Consider the following 17,328-nt stretch of genomic DNA (forward strand, 5'->3'; position numbering starts at 1 on the left):
GTATTTAAATAAGCACTTTTTAAAAGGGATTATAAAGTGGTTTGGGAATGCTGTATTATCACATTTCATGTATTGAACAACATTTTAAAAATAGAGTGCTCCAAAGTCATTTGTTTGTTTTGGTTGCTAAAGTTTATAAAAACCGTGCTAACATGCACTGAGAGGCTTTAAGAGGAAAGCCTTAATTTCTGTATCTTCAAATCTGCTAAGATTTCAAAACTATAGTTTTGTTAGGTAAATCCATTAATCAGTTTCCACATTTACCTGTAGAAGTCAGTGGAACATGTAAAACCTGGAAGTGGTAGTGATAGTTCAGTGTCTGTTAATGCCATTTCCAGTGGTGTCTAATTTTTTAAATTTTTTTTAGTTTATTTATTTTTGAGAGAGAGAGAGAGAGAGTCAGAGCATGAGCAGGGGAGGGGCAGAGAGAGAGGGAGACACAGAATCTGAAGCAGGCTCCAGGCTCTGAGCTATCAGCACAGAGCCCAAAGCAGGGCTCAAATCCACGAACCCGTGAAATCATGACCTGAGCCGAAGTCGGACACTTAACTGACTGGACACTAACCCAGGCACCCCTAGAGTAAATGTTCTTAAGCACAGATCTGATCTGAGCATTTTGCTCCTTGCTCAAAACCCTTCACTAACTCCCCTTTGTCCTCAGAGGGAAGGGCCACATCCCACGTGACTCATAAAGTCCTCTTTCTGGCTCTGGCTTCTGCCTCATCTCCCTCCATACCTCCTGCACGGAGCTATCTTCGGTGGGCCTGGCTCTCTCTTCCTACATGGTGTTGTTTCTGCATGTTGGTGCCTGGAACTCTCTACCTCCCAACTCTGTTCCCCCTACCTCTTAATCTGACCAACTCTTACTCTTAAATTTTGAAGTCTTAACCTTAACCTTAAGTCTTAACAACCTTAGTTGTCTTAACAACCTTAATTGTCTTAACTCCTGGTTGAAAATCTAGTGTGTTTGGAGCTGATTGTATTGGGGATTCATTGTTGAAGGATAATTTGGAACAGATTGTGAAGAACTTTGTAAACTGTGCATTAAAGGTTTTGAATAGGAAGGTGATGTCAGCTCAGTATTTTAAGAGTTTGAAGGATGGACTGAGCCTTAAAAGAATGTTTAACATACCCACCTGATTAATCATCAGTGAACTAGGAAACACCTCACTAATTCCTTTATGATCCCATCTTCACTCTCCCCTAAACATATGAAAAATTACTTTTTCCGATTGCATTCTTAGAGACCCTGCTAATTCACAATTGACAAACACCAGCTGCCAGTATTTGGCTTTATGTTGTCATTTACTTGGTTAGTGATGGTAAATATAATATTAACTAAAACTCAAAACCCATTAAATTATTGGGGCACCTGGGTGGGTCAGTCGGTTGAGGGTCCGACTTCAGCTCAGGCCATGATCTCACGGTTTGTGGGTTCAAACCCTGCGTCAGGCTCTGTGCTGACAGGTCAGAGCCTGGAACCTGCTTGGATTCTGTGTCTGCCTCTCTCTCTGCCCCTACCCCGCTCATTCTCTGTCTCTTTTTCAAAAATAAACATAAAAAAAATTTTTTAACCATTAAATTATTAAATAGTATATAATGAAATACTTAAAGAGAGCAGGCTCTATGGAGCCCTCGTTTAAAATTCCTGTTCTACCACTTATTAGCTGTATGAATGTGGACAAACTATTTTGACAACTTATATAGCAAAATAAACTCAAAGTGAGGGGTGTGGAGATTGGGATAAGGAACATAAACACTAATGCAATTTGCGAATTTCTTTGATTCGAGAGTATCATCTAAAAATCCATGTGAATCCTGTATTCTCTTACATAACATTCTTTTTTGAGAGAGAGAGAGAATGTTTGGGGGAGAAGGGCAAAGGGGGAGAGAGAGAGAGACAGAGAGAGTACCAATCAGGCTCTGAGCTGAGTGCGGAGCCTGATGCAGGGCTCAATTCCAATGACCCTGGGATCATGACCTGAGCCAAATCAACAGTTGGACCCTCAACCAACTGAACCACCCAGGCACTCCTGTTCCATAACATACTTCTAAAATTAAAAATATATATATTTTTAAGTTTATTCATTTATTTTGAGAGAGAGAGAGAGCGCATGCACATGCATGAGTGGAGGAGGGGCAGAAAGAGAGAGGGAGAGAGAGAATCCCAAGCAGGCTCTGCACTGTCAGCACAGAGCCCAATGCAGGGCTTAATCTCACAAACTGTGTGATCATGACCTGAGCCAAAATCAAGAGTCGGACACTTAACTAACTGAATAACCCAGGCACCCCTAAAATAAAAATATTTTTAAGTTGGAGAAAGAGTTAAGTTGGTTGGTAATTATTGTCTCAGATTTTCTGTATGATTATTTCCCCAAGAAGACATACTGTGTTTACCCTACTGTTTAAAGCACCCTGTGGTGCAAAAGCTTGTGAAGTGACTAAGGGACTTCCAGAAATATAAATATAAAATCTCATTAGAGAAGAAGTTCTGCATTAATCTTTAGCCATTGATTTACAGTGTACCCTAAGAATACTGTATTCTAGGTGAATTTTTTTTCATCTAGCTCAATAATGTTGCAAAATAACTCGTCACTTCCCTCCCCTCACCATCCCTAAAGCCAGAATATCCTAACTTTCCTGGTTTCACCATGTTTCCAGTTACTCTCACAGAAACATTAGGAGACACACTACTGGCTTATCTCTTTTCCTTGTCCCCACCAAATATCTAAGGTAAATATTTTAGTCTTTCTCCACACAATCCACCATAAGCATATAATTCTTTTTATCACTGCTTTTTCTTTTCCATTTATTTCTTGCAGTCAGCAGCTGAGTTTTTTATCCCTTGCCTGTACTATATGAGTTCATGAACAGGTTTCCTACATACACTCTCTTTCTGCTTTCACTTAGCCTATGTACCATTTTCCTTCATTGTCTCTTTATCAGCTATGAAATTAAGTATTGATTTTCAAATCAGGCCTTCCCCCACCATATTATGTTGACCTTCCTTTCCTGTCTAATCTTTCCTACTCCCCTATATGACCTGTACTTTACAAAGTGGACTGTCCACTCTTCTCTGAGCACCCACTAGCTCTCTTGTTCCAAGCCTTAGCACCAACTATTCCCACTGCCTCTCACTATTGTGTCCATTTTTCAAAGCCTAACTCACAATCCTCCTTCCCCATAAATCTTTCCTTGATCATCTTAGCTGAGTTTGTGGAGTCTTTTCTCCTTTCATTTATTTGTATGGAATAAATATTTATGCCTAACATGTATCAAATGATAAACTAGTGCTGGGGATTTAACAGTGACTAAGACAGAGTTGGTACCCCCCAACAAACACACCCAAAGAGGTTATAATCTAACAAAAAAGAAGACCTGATAGCTAATTTCACTTGTCGTGGGTTTTAAAAGGATTGGGACAACATGTTTAAAAGGGTATAACTTAGCCTGGGAATCAAGTGTGGCTTCCCTGATGTGCAGTATAGAAAGAGATCTGGAGAATGAAGAGGTGTTAGCTAGGCGAAGTAAGAGGGGATTAAAGGAATTTGGGGACAAGAAAGAGTGTTCCAGGTATAGGGAACAACATATGCAAAGGACCTGAGGTGGGAATGAACAGGGCATATTTGAAGAACTGAGAGAAAACCAGTATGGGCAGCCAGATGGGTTGTAACATGAATAATAAAACAGGGGAAATTGAGGTATTAGCAAAACATGGATTGATGACCTATAAGATCTAAAAAGGATTGGAACTGAAGGAGAGAGGATAGAGAAAAACAGGGAGAGAATGGAAGAAAAAATGCCTGGAGACTCTAATGAGTTTAAGAAAAAGGATGATAATATAGAACCTTTTGGTTGGTGAGGTCTATATTTCATTTCTCATTAAAACTTGTAATACATATTCTGTCGTATTTTATAGTTATTTATATAGTTGTCTTATTCTTTTTTTTTTTAATTTTTTACGTTTATTTTTGGGGAGGGAGGGAGGGAGGGAGGGAGGGAGAGAATCTCAAGCAGGCTCCACACAGTCAGCATGAAGCCTGATATGGGACTCAAAATCACAAACCATGAAATCATGACCGGTTCGTAACCTGAGCCAAAACCAAGAGTCAGACACTTAACCGACTGAGCCACCCAGGCGCCCCTATAGTCTTATTCTTGATACTAAATTATAAGTCACCAGGGTACTTACTTGAGGTTAATAATTATATTGTTATTAAGAATATGGGTCAATGGTTACAAGTAAAGAAGTCTTTGCTGCTATACTTATTTCTTCTCTGGTAATTAAATTTTTTTCCACCATCTTATTCTGAATTCATCTTATATGTCATTTGGCAAATACTTATTGCCACAGGGTGCATAACAGTTTAGCAAGCATAAAGAGAGGCACCAAACCAAAAAGCAAATTACATGCTACAAAATAATTTTCTAACTAACAAATGAGGTATTTTCTGGATTTCCCTCTCTCTTTCAAAACATAGGAAGTGTTAGTATGTCTAGGCCTATCCACAGGACTGGAAAGAGAATGAGGACTAAAGAAGGGGCAGAAAATTAGGATTCAAATTTCCAGCTTCTTAATACTCTTGCTGCTTAGCCTAATTCCTCAACTTTTCTTTATTGATCCACTCAGAACTTTTTTTCATTTGGGGTGGGAGTGCTTCACATTTTGGGAGAACAAATACACATGCACTAAGCCATTTTCAGAAATGAGTCACTAAGACTATTATAACCTAAACAAATGAGACACTTTTTGCTTAAAGTGTCTCTTTTTAATACGCCTTTGAATTTCTCCTACCTTGGCTTCACTGAGTCTGATGTGTATTTTTTTACACAGATATAGACAGGATGTCCATGTTTTTTCAGTTAGATGTCAGATAAACTCACCATACATTCATTTTCAACCTCATATACTTTTTAAAGTTTTTAATTATATGAAGAAGTCATCTACACATGATATTAAGGACCCAAAGTTAGTGGAAAATAATATTAAAACATAACCCTTTTAAAATGTTACTGATCACCATCTTCCATTTTTTTTTTGTTTGTTTTTTGTTTTTTGTTCTCCTAAGTACTTCCTAAGGGTGGTTACTCCAGTAAAGCTGTGATATATGCACTCAGAAAATTCAGGGCTTATCACACCAGCATGGCCAAAAACTATGGGTGTTATGAAACATGAGGATCCTTGGGTCACCACAATATTTAAGCTCAGTAGCTATGGTTTTGCAAACACTCTACAGTTCTGTCTGAGGTCTTATAGATGACCTGGAATGCAGTACATAGGTATGCTTTGTAGATATCTTCAGTCATTATCATCTTTTTAGGAATTCAACCATTCTTTTTTATATTTAAGGAATAAAGTACATAGGTATGCTTTGTAGATATCTTCAGTATTATCATCTTTTTAGGAATTCAACCATTCTTTTTTATATATAAGGAATTAAATAATTTTGTGTGTGGTGTGAATCTGAGCGTGGCAGATTGGGTAAAATAAATAGTTCTATGTTTTTAGAGAAATAGAATTTTACTGTGTTTTGAAATCCCTCTAGATGTTTTCTTACAAAACTCCCAACAATTTAGTTACGAAGGCAACTGCCTCAGATGTGATGTCTGAGTTCTTGCTAATCTTTAAATTAATTATTTTGCTATTTTATAGTCTCGTGATTCATGTCTGTCCTTAGCTGTCCATTTGTCTTTATGTCTCCGTGTGTCACACTTACTTCAGCTACTTTACATAAACTAGAACTAGAACCCCCTGCATTCTATAGAATAAAAAGCAATCACTTTTTTGTCTTCTCACCCGTGATTGAGAGAAACCCCAATTCACAAAGCAATGCCTCACGGCTGTTCCTAGCCATAGAAGCTGTCCAACTCCCATGAGAACTGCCCCTTGGAGAGGCATGAGTTAGGATCTAGTTCTAAATGCATTTATAATGTGTATTTATCTTATTATTACTTTGAATAAATAATATGATACCGTGTCAAATATACTTCATCATATTAACATATAGAGTATAGAATATAGAAAATAGAATTATAGCAGAGATTTCCAAGACCTCAATGAGTGTGGTATATAGAAAAGGCAGTGCATTAGAAATAAGGAAGCCTAACATTGTTGTCTCAGAATCCTGCTGGTATTATCTATGTGTATTTGAAGATAATGTTTAATTTCCTGGGCCCTGTCAAGAAAGGGGAAAGAAGTAGAAGGCATGCCCATTCCTTTTAGTAGTATGATCCAGAATTTACATATATCCCTTCTGCTCATGTACCTTTGGTCAGAGCTTAGTCAGTTGGTCACATGTGGGTGGAAAGGCAGCTGGAATATGTGGTCTGAACCTGTAACTTGTAGGATTGTATTACTAAAGGAATTGAACTGTTGAAGGACAACTAACAGTTGTTGCCGTTGTCCCCTCTGATCAGGAAAGCAAACGCTGTCTCAGCACTGTCCTTCCCCTCTCACCTCCGAGCCCATATCTGGAATTGGGTCATATGGTCACACTTAGATGCAAGGAAGCTAGGGAAGCAGAAAACAGGATTGACATGACTGGCTTTGACCAAAGGATCCTAAGCTTTCTTGGTTCACAGCTCCCTTTGGGTCTCAGTAATTTTCTCATGGTACCAACAAACAAACAAACAAACAAACAAACAAAAAAAACCCATAAAAGTTCCATTTACAACTTAGTGGGTATTTGAATAAATTACACACATAAATCAAAAGAACAGTAATACTTTTTTCACGTTTAAATGACCACATGTTACTAATGGAATGTATATAACTGTTTGGCGCTCTGCAACTTTGTAAACATTAGAATCAGATTGGACAGTGCCACTTGTTGTTCTCCATGCTTTTAATCCATACCTGTTTGTTTGTTTGTTTGTTTGTTTGTTAATAATCATGGCAACCACTGAAAATCCAGCTCCTCTGATATGGCATAGTCAAAAGAATGTAGTGATTTAATATGGAAACTGTACTCTACACTAGTAGGTTGCACACTGTGCAACAGATGTTGAGTCCCAGTTTCCCTTGAAAATTAAACTATGCCATGGCCCACAGTGAGTTTACTTTGGCACTTGGAGACTAGGCACACAGTTTGAGAATCATGGGCTTAATTGTGACCCATTGTTTGGAGCTTGACATATTACTCCCCAGACAAGAATCAGGTTTCTTTTAAAGAGAAAGAAGGGAGAATGGAAATTGTTTAGGAAACTAACAATTTCTCTCTCAGTCTGTCCCAGACAGGCTAAGTATATTTTAGAACAGAGGTCATGCCTATTTTTATAACTATTTTATGTATAGTACAATTTTTGGTACTTAGAAATCAGCATATATTTATTAAATGAATAAAGAAATGAAGACTATATGGTTAAGGGTATATAGTTAATTCTATTAACCATAACGCCAGATTATAGGAAATTTGTTGCCTATATAATAAGCTTCGGTGTGAATTTAAGGGTCTGTACTATGCCTTCCTCACCTCTTACTTCCAGGGTCCAGCAATTATTTGGCAAATTCTAGATGACAGAAAGGTGTTGGTGGGATGAATGATTGAATGTCTCAGTAAGAGCTAGTTCTGTCTCCAAACACCATTACAAAGAAGTTTCATTACACGGATAATGAAAATGCTTATTAGTGAACTCTCAATATAAATGCCCATGCTGACTGTCAAGAAAGAAAAATAACTACTCTGTCTTATCGCTATGGATCTAAGGCTTTTCTTTGTTACCACAGTCACCACTAGACAAACTGACAAAAAGAGAGAAGCAGAACTTTTTGAGATATGAGAAGGACCTTTCCTATAATGGTTTACCTTGTCAGCAGCTAAACCATTTCACAATTCAGGATCATTTCATAAAGCCTGGAAAGTGACTTTTTCAAAAGGAGCCACCAAATTTTATAAGTATGATAGATACGTGAACAAAATTCGTCTTTCTCCTTTTTCTTGTCCCCTTAGCCCAAATTTATTTTTTATGCTTTTGCAACAAAGGGAGCTATTTAAGCTCTTTGCTCTTGGTTCCCGTGATTATAAAGTGCATAACTCTGTGCCATTCTGTAGAAGAACGTGCATGTAGTCGCATGTTTGGAGTTATGTGTAGATATAAAAATTACCTATGGTTATTTGATTTTTCTGGTAGTATATTTATATGTCTCTATCACATTGAGACATATGTGATTCTTTTGAAGGGAGTATTTTGAAGGCAGAATCCATGTTCTTTTCATTTTGGAATCTGCAGAGCATTGCACAAGACCCAGTACAGAGTAGCTACCCAGTATATGTTTGTTGAGTTGGCAAACTATTTATCAATATTTTCCTCCAAAGCATTAAGCATGGTGTTTATTCATAATAAATACTCAATGTGTTTGTTTTTATTTTGTGAGAGCCAAAATCATCTTTATGTTAATTGTTTCAGTATTCCTGAAAACTAAGGAAAATCAGGATTTATTCTGATTTGTGTTGTAAATGGAAAAATATAATTATCCTTAATGATGGATACGAAATTTTGAACTTGTACCATAAAATAAATAAACTGGTTAATATGTTTTAAAAAACAGTCTTTGTTTTATTGAAGAATATTTTATATACTTTTAAATATATATGTTAATATGTTTTTCTACCAATGTAATTAAAGCTTTCACTGAGTATTTACTAGTTGCGGGTCAATGTCTAAATGCCACACTGATGTTGCAGTGTTTTATATTCCTAACTTTTATTTTTATTTTTGTTTATTTATGTATTTAGAGAGAGGGTGCAAGTGACAAGGGACACATAGGGAGTCCCAGGAGGGAGAGAGAGAGAGAGAGAGAGAGCGAGAAGGGCTCACCTGAAGTGGGGCTCGAGCTCACCCAATGTGATACTCAAACTCACAAAGCATGAGATCATGACCTGAGCCCAAGTCAGATGATTCATGATTGAGCCACCCAGGCACCCCTAAATTTTATTTTTAAATGCATTTTTATTTTTTTTCCAAGCACAAAAGTAATACATACTCATTGCTTGTATTTTATATACATATATATATTTCATGTATCCTATAATTTTTATGAATCTGTTTATATGTAATAATATTTTTACAATTTTGGGGTGTGAACTTTTAAATGAAATTGAATCATACTGTTCACACTATATTGCAGGGTTTTGTTTTTTTGTTTTTTTTTTACTTTATAGTGTATCTAAACTTTAAAGTGTAAAAGATCTTTCAACTAACAAATATAAATTCTCCTTATTCTGTTTAATTCCTAGATCTTGCTTTTAGATGTTCACGGTACCCTATACTCCTACTTTGAATAACTTATCACACTTTAAGTTTAAATTAGTGCTTGTAAAACTGTAAGTTTTATTCCTGTTTCCCTATTAAATAGATTGTAAATCCCATGCATAACACACACTACCTGAAACATAGGCAGGTAACAGCAATAGATGCTATGAATGAATGAACGGGTGGTGGGCCCACTCATGGTGGACCTTCCATCCCAAGACTTTATTTACAAAGCCTGTGCTCTTGCCATGTCTTCAAACAGTCTCCCCTTAGAGGTTCCTCTATATGCTTTATAATATGGGGTTCTTTAAAAAAATTTTTTTTTAATGCTTGTTTTTGACAGAGAGAGAGAGAGACAGAGCATGAGCAGGGGAGGGGCAGAGAGAGAGAGGGAGACACAGAATCTGAAGCAGGCTCCAGGCTCGCTACGGGGTTCTTATTGCTTACAATTACATTATTTTTAGTTTCATGTAATATAGTTTAGGTCAATGCAAAGTCAGAGAAATAAGCATTTTAGATATTTGGAAGTATAGGCATAATAATTACATAATGATAAAAATCATCAACATTTTAAATCTTTTAAGTTATTGGAGCTTGCTAATTTTCAAAATTAAAAAGACAATACACATTTACAAAATAGCTTTTTTTTTTCACTTTTCTGCCCATTCTCTTTCTACCTATTCGAGAAGAAAAAGTTTCTAATCTACAATAATTATATTAAATTAAATGATAAATGGCAGAGATAGCTAGTTAACCCTAGTAGTTGTTCCCATGGTGGTGGGGTCTTAGATTTGTGACCATTCACAATGGATACCTTATTTCCAACATACAGCGAGGCATGACCTGCACCCCTCTCATAACTAGTGTTAAAGTAGGTTCGTAAATGACAAAACTTGGGTAACTGGATGGCTCAGTCAGCTAAGTGTCTAACTTGATGTTGGCTCAGGTCATGATCTCAGGATTCATGAGATCTAGCCCCATGCCAGGCTCTGCACTGACAGCACAGAACCTGCTTAGGGTTCTCTCTCATTACCCCTCCCCCAATAAATAAATAAACTTAAAAAAAATAAATGATAAAACTGAGGCTAAGAAGGTGTCATCTGTACAAGGTAATAAAACTAGACACTGGACTGGTGTCTTGGGTTCTTATTATTTATGCTTTTTGTCATATTGCTCACCAATCTTTTTGAGGCCCATCATGAAGTATATGACCTTACTGTTTTTTGTTTTTTGGTTTTTTTTTTGAGAGAGGGAGTGGAGGAGAGGGGGAGAAAGAGAGGAAGAGAGAATCCCAAGCAAGCTCCACGATCAGCGCTGAGACTGACACAGGGCTCTATCTCAAGACCATGAGATCATGACCTAAGCCAAAATCAAGAGTCAGACACTTACCCAGCTGAGCCACCCAGGTACCCCATAGTACATGTTATTAATGAAGTTTGATAAATTGTTTTTCCCAACTCCATTATAGACACATGCCTATCTGCACAAGTGAGAGAAGAACATGGGCACCAAGGAAGATTTTATTGTTTATAAATAAGGTAAAATTTCTCTCTCCCTCTGGGAATGAGGAGCTATTGGAAGAATGTAGACAAAGAATATATCCCATTTAAAACACTCTGGGCTCAAGGAAAAGGTAGTATTAATTGCTGTCTATACTCTTGACCTAGCTACTGGAAAGTAATGTTTTATTTCCAATCCTCAAAAAATCAAGCAGTCCATTCATTGACTGAAACACTATAAACCTAACTGAAAAATCCACATGCAGAAAAAAGCCCAGTTGCTGATTTGAGTGTTCTAATTTAATTAAAATTAATTGAATTAATTAATTTCAAAAATTAATTTTGAAAATTTCAAGCTGGAAATTTTAGTATGCAATTTGTATTTGAGGTCATGCCCCAGTGCACTCAAATTTCAGTATTATTCATTTTCCTGAGGGACCCAAATATGGACAACCTTAGTAAACAAGATTCTCCTCCACTTCCTTTGTGATTGTTTTGGTTACTGTTCCATATTGCTTTTGCTATAGCCTTAATCAGAAGGACAATCTGTATAGAAAGATACACTGACCTTGACCTTTTCTCCAACCCACTTTAAAAAGAAACCATTTTGGGAGGGTCTCTGATAGTTTCTTTTTCAATTTGTCTGCTTTTCTTTCTGTGTATTTTGTTCCTTTTTGTTTGTGTGGAATAGGGACTGAATATTGATGACTGAAAGTTTGGATTTTTTCCAGGCATTTATTTTGGGACAAGCTCTCAGTCTGTTGGCACTAATACCTACCCACTGCCCTGTCCTCTCCCCACAATATGACAGACTCTTTTCCCTCTATGTAGTGGGAAGAGTGGGAGTTCATTTAAGAACCACTGTAAATTTATTTACAAGAGATTTTCTGGGAAAGCATTAGATAAGGCCCAGGGAGCTCATTAAAGATAATAAAACTAGTTGCTCTGATTTTTTTTTTTAAAGGAAATATTCTTTAACCACTTCCTTGCATTTCCATCCTTAAAATTGTCTCTAACTTGACCTTTCCTGAATAGCCAATTCTCATGTAACTTCCTTTCCCCTTCTATAGCATGAAGTATTTTACTGAGATGATTTTTCCCAGTACAAATATTTGCATTTTAAGGAATTGGGAGATGTTAAATCACTGTACTGCCCCGCTCTTTTTCCACATCCTATGATTCACTTGAGATTCCAGATTTGTGGTGTTTTTGCTTTCATATTTCCATGCCATGAGGACTGGAATATGGTGAAGCTTTGCAGTGAAAGTTAGAAGCTCTGAATATTACTGGGTAACTTTGGCCAACGACCTTTACATTTCTTATTAGTAAGAGGTATGTATGATGACTAGTAATCAACTGATCCATACATTTGTTTGGGTTTGACTACTAAAGTCAAAGCAGTAATTAATTACTAGTAGTTCATGAATAAAAGAATTACAAAGGAAGGGTTACTTGGATTAAAGAAAAGGAAGAACATTTTTTTCAAACATTATCACATTCTTGGTTTTAAATGACTAGCAACTTTCCTACTGAGGAGTGTAAAGTATTTTTTCAAAAGGTGCTAACATAATTATAGTGACATAATTTTAGCAGTCTCCTAAGTAGGTAAAATAATATCATAATTATATTTATTTTATTTGTCCAAAACAAAAGTTTTTTATGACTCCTCGATTCTCTCACTCCCTTGCCGACCAAATTTCAGTTCTACATTAGGCATAAAAATTCCTGCATTTCATATCTCGACAGTGTCTATACTGTTATGTATTTCTTTTATTTTTGAACTGTTATATATTTCTTATATGCCTTTGACACTCATTCTAATCCTTCCTTATATACATTGTTATTATTCTCTAGAGTTTTAAATGCCTTCCATCTTCTAAATTGAATTTTAGTTTGCTGGAAAAAAAAAAAGAATTGCATAGTCTATTTACTCCCAAAGTTGTATCTATTATCACAGAATAAATCTTAATAAATAAATCATGACAACTTGCTCCACAGTTCCTTGGCATTAGAATATATAAAAATAATTGCTGGGGCAATTAACATTAGTCTATGTAAATAAATAAGAAACAGTTCATTTTGATCAGTTTCTCAAAATTATATATTATTTCCTTCAAACACGAACTTTGTCTCAATAAGCATAACATCCAGTATAACCCACTGTAGTAGTAAAGCATCTTTTAGTTATGGGGAAGGAGGGAGTGACTAAAGTTTTGCAATCATAATATTTTACATTTTATAGCATTTTATATTTTTCACAGCTATTTTTATGTGCCTTGCGGAGTAGACACAAAATGTACTTTAATATAACAGCACACTATTTGAAATGAATATTAGGTTTTACTGGAAATACTTTGAAAGACAGTATAGAATGATGGAAGTATTAGAATCAAAGTGCTTGGGTTTGACCCCAGCCCCACTCCTTGCAAGCTGTAAGCTTTGTTAAGTTTCTTACCCTCTCTATATCTCATTTTCCTCATCTATAAAATGGACATGGTTATAACAATTGGCGGTGATAATTAAATGAACACATATAAAGCACTTAGAATCATGCCTAGAACTTAATTAGCACTGAACAAATGTCTACTTTTATTACCATTTGCAAAAATATTTCAATGTGTTATGATTTCTAGCTGAATTCATATTTATTACCATAAAATTTACATTTAAAAATGGATCAGCTGTAGTTGATAAGTTTATTTCTCTAACTACAGTGTGAGAAACATGGGTATAACCACAGTGTCTTAAATTTTTGTACAAACTATCCCTTAGCAGGTACTTTTTATTATGTGCTCAACTTTTTCTTATGTGCTCAACTGATGCTTGAATATTGTCCGTTAACTGAATAATGAACTTTCTATTGCTGGATAAATATTTATTGGAACGTGTTCAGATTTGGTCTTTTTAAATTTGTTCTGCTTTCTTCAACTGTCCTGGGCAAGTTTCCTTTTTTTTGTCAATTGAAACATGTATAGAAGTAAATATATATATATATACCATCAAAAATATTTTAGAGAAGTTATGAAATCTCTCCAATGCTATTCCATTCCTCCCATAAGCATCCTTATAATCCCATTCTCCAGAGGTTTGCCAAATATCCTCTTTGTTTTTTATATACTATATAAACATAATGACATGCCTATTATGTGTGTACACACACACACACACACACACACACACACACACATATAGTGAACATCCCTACATCTACTACTAAGGTTCAGAAGAAGAAAGTTGTCAATACACTGGAAACCCTATCCGTTCTTTTTTTTAATGGCTGCAATGATTTAAGACTATACCTTTATTTATTTACTTATCAGTAGATATTTAAGTTGTTCCTATGGAGCGCCTGGGTGGCTCTGTCGGTTAAGCGTCCGGCTTCAGCTCAGGTCACGATCTCACGGTCCGTGAGTTCGAGCCCCGCGTCGGGCTCTGGGCCGATGGCTCAGAGCCTGGAGCCTGCTTCCGATTCTGTGTCTCCCTCTCTCTCTGCCTCTCCCCTGTTCATGCTCTGTCTCTCTCTGTCTCAAAAATAAATAAACGTTAAAAAAAATTAAAAAAAAAATAAGTTGTTCCTAGATTTTTGCTGTTGCTAATAATGCTGTAACAACCATTTCTATTTTATTTTTATATTAGCATATAACCATTGTCTATAGGATGGATTCCTAGAAATAGGATTACTCGGTAATAGAACATATACTTTTCAGACTTTGATAGGGAAAACTACATTATCCTCCAAAAGTTTATGCAAATTTATATTTCCACCAACAATATAATAGTTCATTTCTACACCCCATACCTATCCAACAGTCGCTGATATCAATCTTTTAAATTTTTCTAATTTGATTAGAAAAAATATATTTATTTTAACTTAAATTTTTAACCGGTGAAGTTCAGTATCTGTTCGTATCTTTACTATGTATTTGTACTTCTTTGGTGAATTATCTCTTCATACCCAGAACCCATTATTCTATTGATTTATGTTTTTTTGTTGCTTTGTAGGAATTCTTTATAAAATATATATAAATTTTTTGTCTGTTATGTGTCATAAGGATTTTCTTTAGGGTATGATTTGAAAGTTTCTTATGCATCATTGAATACATGAAGGCATAGGTGCCTGAAGTTAAAGAATGAATATTTAATAAACCATTTTTTCACACTTCCATAGTATTTTAACTTCTCACAGCAAAGGTTATTTAAGAAACATGGATTACTGGATCTAAAATTGTATTTGTTGGGGCACTTGGGTGGTTCAGTTGGTTAAGCAGCTGACTTGATTTCGGCTCAAGTCATGATCTCAGGGTTCCTGAATTCAAGCCCCACATTGGGTTCTGTTCTGACCGTGTGGAGCCTGCTTGGGATTTTCCCTGCCCCTCTCTCTCTGCCCCTCCCCTGCTTGTGTTCTCATCCTCTCAGAATAAATAAATAGAACTTAAAAAAATAAAAAATAAAATTGTATTTGTCATTTTTGTTTTCATTCCTCGATATGCACCTATACATTAAGTTATTTGCACTTAATTCTTTCCATTCTCATGGATAGAGGGTACTGCACTGCTACAAACCCCATTTTAGAGTTATATATCTAGTTTTCCAAAGCGGCAACCTATTACAACACCAAATAAATCACTATATGGAAACTATGTATTCCTCAGTAAAAGGACAATTACATTTGTTTAAAGAGTCAAGACTTCAAATCATTTTTCTTAAGTATTCTTATATGTACCTCTAACCATCTCTTATATGTATGTTCTGTTTCTAGAATTTTTTTTGTTAAGAAAGAAACTTTAGATATGATAGAAGATGATAGCCCTAGACGGGCACCTGGGTGGCTCAGTCGGTTAGGTGTCCAACTTCAGCTCAGGTCATGATCTCACGGTTTGTGGGTTCGAGCCCCACATTGGGCTCTGTGCTGACAGCTCAGAGCCTGGAGCCTGCTTCAGATTCTGTGTCTCCCTCTCTCTCTTCCCCTCCCCCAATCATTCTCCATCTCTCTCTCTCTCTCTCTCTCTCTCTCTCTCTTTCAAAAATAAATAAACATTAAAAAAAATTTTTTTAAGACCCTAGAAAACCCGAAAATATATGTAAAAATAACTTCAACACTTTATATAGTACTAATATAAATGAATAATTGCTCTTATTAGAGAGGAAACTGCTTGACTCTATTCTTACAAAAAAAAAAAAAACAGAAAAAGGACACACATGCACTTTTGTAAGAGGTATTCAATTAGAACCATAGATTATTTTTTTTCCTTTTCCTTGTAAATCTATGGGTTATGTATCTTTTATTTTTTAATTGTTTTTAATGTTTATTTATTTTTGAGAGAGGGAGACACAGAGGGTGAGCAGGGGAGGGGCAGAGAGAAAGGGAAACACAGATCTTAAGCAGGCTTCAGGCTCTGAGCTGTCAGCACAGAGCCTGATGCCAGGCTCGAACCCATGAGCTGTAAGTTCATGACCTGAGCTGAAGTCGGATGCTTAACCCAGTGAGCCACCCAGGTGCCCAGGGTTATATATCCTTTAGAGACAGGGAATATATCTTATCAGTAGCCTATACATAGAGCAGATATTCTGTCACTTGAATTTTTAAAATTTAAGTTTTCCAACCTGATTAAAAATTCTTGTCTACTATCTATAGAAAGAAAAAGAATAACATATTTTGAGAAATAGGAAAGTCTGATCCATAATTTCTTAAGACTATCATGTGCTTTATGGTAATTTATTTTTAAATGTTTTCGTATATGTAATGTGATTTTAACATCTTTAATATGTTAGAAAATAAATGTACTCTCTATTTCTTCATCCTCTGCTAATTGTGTTCTGGTTGTTGTTTAGTTCATATGCATGAAACAACTAAACTCTGGCAAGAGTTTTTAGCCAGGCTCAGCTTGTAATAAGCCAAAAGATTTTGAAAGAAGATGGGCATTCTTTAGCTTCCAAAATGTTGACTCTGGATTCAGCAGCCACCAAGTAATAATAGACTACCCACTGACTTAAAGGTCAGAATCATAGAGTGATTAGAACATCATGATTATGTGAAGAAAAAAACATCGCATCATCTCGTGCCAAGTTTGGATTGGATTGTGTTCTCTGACCTACTTTCCTTAGACTGGTTTGGTCTGTATGGACAGAACATGTACCAGAATTCTCTGAAGACTATTAGTTATTATTTAAAATACAAAGATTTTAAAGAAGTCATATATTAATGATTCTTACCTTCCCAGCAATATTATTCATGTGGTTAATTTGTCAACACCTAGGTGATATAAAGAACCTAACAGTGTTCAAAAACAAAGACAAGCAATATTACTGGAAGCCTTGATATAAGCTAATATGAGAAACTTAATTGACATTTATACAGGTTATACAGGTCATTATTTTGTTTATAAAATATATATATACATTTTAAAATAACTTTATTATACATAATGTACATACATAAAATTTATCCTTTTAGCATGTACAGTTTAGTGGTTTTTAGTATATTCACAGAGGTTGTACAATCTCTCACAGCAAAGGTTATTTAAGGAACGTGGATTACTGAATCTACAATTGTATTTTTGGGGGCCAATATCACCAA

This window comes from Panthera leo, chromosome C1 (assembly GCF_018350215.1).
Source record: "Panthera leo isolate Ple1 chromosome C1, P.leo_Ple1_pat1.1, whole genome shotgun sequence".
Lineage (NCBI taxonomy): Eukaryota > Metazoa > Chordata > Mammalia > Carnivora > Felidae > Panthera > Panthera leo.